At 39.3% G+C, this 2,994-nt stretch overlaps 1 pseudogene; it reads right to left on the reverse strand.

The window, feature by feature from the left end:
* LOC115870980 overlaps positions 1-430 on the reverse strand; it is a 23,438-nt pseudogene extending 23,008 nt beyond the window's left edge.
* Positions 431-2,994: the final 2,564 nt, after the last annotated feature.

Below are 2,994 nucleotides of genomic sequence, written 5' to 3' on the forward strand. Positions count from 1 at the left end.
GCTTTGTCTTCAGCAGTTGTATCGGGAAGGTGAGCATCATAGAATGCTACTTTAATAGAAGAAAGTATTCTTGCATTGAGGGAGTACTTGAGTGGGGTCCCAATGTCCTTCTCTTACATTAATACTAAACCTAGAAATACGGAGACCTTTTGCACAGTTAAATGGGCATGTGGTCTTTGAGAGTCTTCTGAGTCAGCCCTCTTTGGTTCCACGTTTCCATCACTTTGTGGAGCCACCTTCCACAAAGGCTGCAACCACCTTCTCCACAGCAGAGCAGGTGACAGGCCCAAAGCCTTTAGAGCATTTGGTGCTTGGCTCTCTCATTAATACACAGCCCGTGAGCATTCCCCATTGCTCAAAATGGCTCTGCAGACTCTCATCTGTCTTTTTCAAAGTTCAGCCCTTCAATGAAGAGTTTGTCTAGCTGTTTGGACTCTTCTAAGAGACTATGATTTAGAAACGATGGTCAGAGGGGCAGGGGCACCCTGATGACATATCCTCAAGTTGTGCACAGGCAGAAAGTTGTATGCCGTATCATTTTAAATGAAGAAGAGTGTTTATCCCCTGACTTACCTGTTCATGTTTCTAAGTTTTTAAAAATATGCATTCTTCTTTCAAGATCCAAGGAAACAGATGTTGTTGAAGCTCTTTCTTCAATGTAATTATTGAAACAGGATTGAAAAGCAAAACCTCTCTGGTTTCAAATTTATTTTAAACAACAAAATCAGACATTTCTGGAACTAGATACCATAAAATTGATGAGTTCTTGTTTCAATCACTCTCTAAGTTCAGTCTTTTGAAATTGCATATATGATGATTAGTGCTACATTTCAGCTTCGCTGCGCTATGATTCCCAGTATTTGGGGTTGTTCCCCATTTTACAATTTGATAAATTATCCTCCCTATTATTGTGGTCACTCCTGAAGTCTACATGTGAATGAGGCCAGGTTAGTGCTGGGTGTCTCTCAACCCTGTCATCATGCCTTACGGATGGCATGAACAAGCCACACCCTAGCTTAGTTCCCAGTGGCAATGTTCAAGTCTTTGATGGAGTATTTGAGCTGTGACTTTGAAGTACCAAGTTCACTACATTATCTAGTGCAATTGGGACCAAACAATCAGTTCCTTATACTTTTCATTCTGATAAAATTGTAAAAATGCATCCAATATTCAGTCACCAGAGCCATGTTCTTCACAAATATTTGATCTATTGGTAGTGATATTTTGCTTATTTTTATTGATATCTCATTCCATGAATTAGCAGTGCCTCTTGACTACTCTTTCTCAGTGACTTTAAGCTTAGATATACTTGAGCACCAATTTAGAAACTCATCCTTGCAATTTTGTTTCTCTAAAACATGACTTTGCCACCAAATGTCTTAGGCTGGGTCCTCTAGAGAAGCAAAGGCAGTAACACACACACAAACACACACACACACACAGAAAGTTTTTAAAAAGATGAAAATATAATTACTGATGATTGGAGGGGGAAAGTTGAAAACAAAAAAGAAAGACCCCTAGTTTGAAAAATATGACTTTGGTGATAGAGAAGAAACTTCATGATAGAATATTGCATGACTAATGACATTGCAGATGCTTTCTATCTACTACATGAATGGCAAGTGTACACGTGAACTTCATGGGATAGAACACAAATCAACTACTTCTGTGATAAAAGATGATGTTGAAGCTCAATATCATTAGTCAAAACAAGGTCAGGGCCAACACAATCAAGTTGAAGCTGAATAAAGTTAAAACATACCCACGAGAGGCAAAATATGATTTGATTATCATCCACATGAATTTAGAGACCATCTCAGGAAGACAGCTGATGCATGGAATACTAAGGCCCAAATAAACGATGGAATGATGTTAAGGGTATTATAGGAGAGGAAAGGAAAAGGGACAGGAAATAAAGAGAGTGGATATTGGAAGAGATGCTGACACTTGTTCTAGAACTAGCTAACATCACACACTCCACCCGAAAAGCAGTACATTATTTAAATGCTTGACCAATAGGGTCGGAGAATGATGTTATAATAAATATCCAAACGGCCCTTGACAGAAAATGGTTCCCTGCCCTTGCTGTAAAACAAAAAGAAGTAAAATGAAATAAGAAATTATGACTTTAAAGGTCTGAACAAAAGATGTAAATGAGTGACTTGAACAAGCCAAGGGGCATCTTTTTTTTTTTTTTGCAAAGGGGAATCTTATAGTAAAATGTGCAAAGACCTGGAATTAGAAAACCAAAAGAGAAGAACACATGTGGCGTAAGAACTAAACAAAAACCATTCAAGCTTCGAGGGTTACAAGCATAGGATTATGTGAACAAAATACTGAATGACATGTTGCTGCTGTTAGGAGCCATCGAGGTGCCTCCAACTCATGTACAACAGAATGAGACACTGCCCAGTGCTGTGCAATTGTCATGATTGTTCTCAGGTTTGAGCCCATAGACGTGCACGCGGTCACTCCATCTTGCAAAAAGTGGTCTTTTGCACTGCTGCTCCACTTTACCACACATGATGTCCTTCTCCAGGGACCAGTCTCTCCTGACGACATGCCCAAAGTATGTGAGTAGAAGTTTCTCCATTCGGGGTTCTAAGGAGCATTCCAGCTGTACTGCTTCCAAGACAGATTGGCTTGTTCTTTTGGCAGCCCAGGGCACTTCTATATTCTTGGCCAACATCCTAATTCAAATGTATCAATTCTTCTTCGGTCTTCCTTATTCATGTTCAACTTTCACATGTATAAATAAGAAGCATCAAAAGATGGCTTAAAGAATATAGGGTTGCTGTACCCAACAGGATTTGTTCACATGCTATAATTCCAGCAGGTAACATATAATCAAGAACTGCTAGTATTGAAGAAGGAAGTTCAAGGTGCAGTGAAGACACTGGTGAAAAACAAGGCACCAGGAAGTGACAAAACACCAATGGAAATGTTTAAAAAAAACAACCCAAAAACTCATGCAGCAGGAAGCACTTATTTGTC

This window comes from Echinops telfairi, unplaced genomic scaffold (genome assembly GCF_000313985.2).
Source record: "Echinops telfairi isolate 266 unplaced genomic scaffold, ASM31398v2 ScPeMD7_3533;HRSCAF=4204_0, whole genome shotgun sequence".
Lineage (NCBI taxonomy): Eukaryota > Metazoa > Chordata > Mammalia > Afrosoricida > Tenrecidae > Echinops > Echinops telfairi.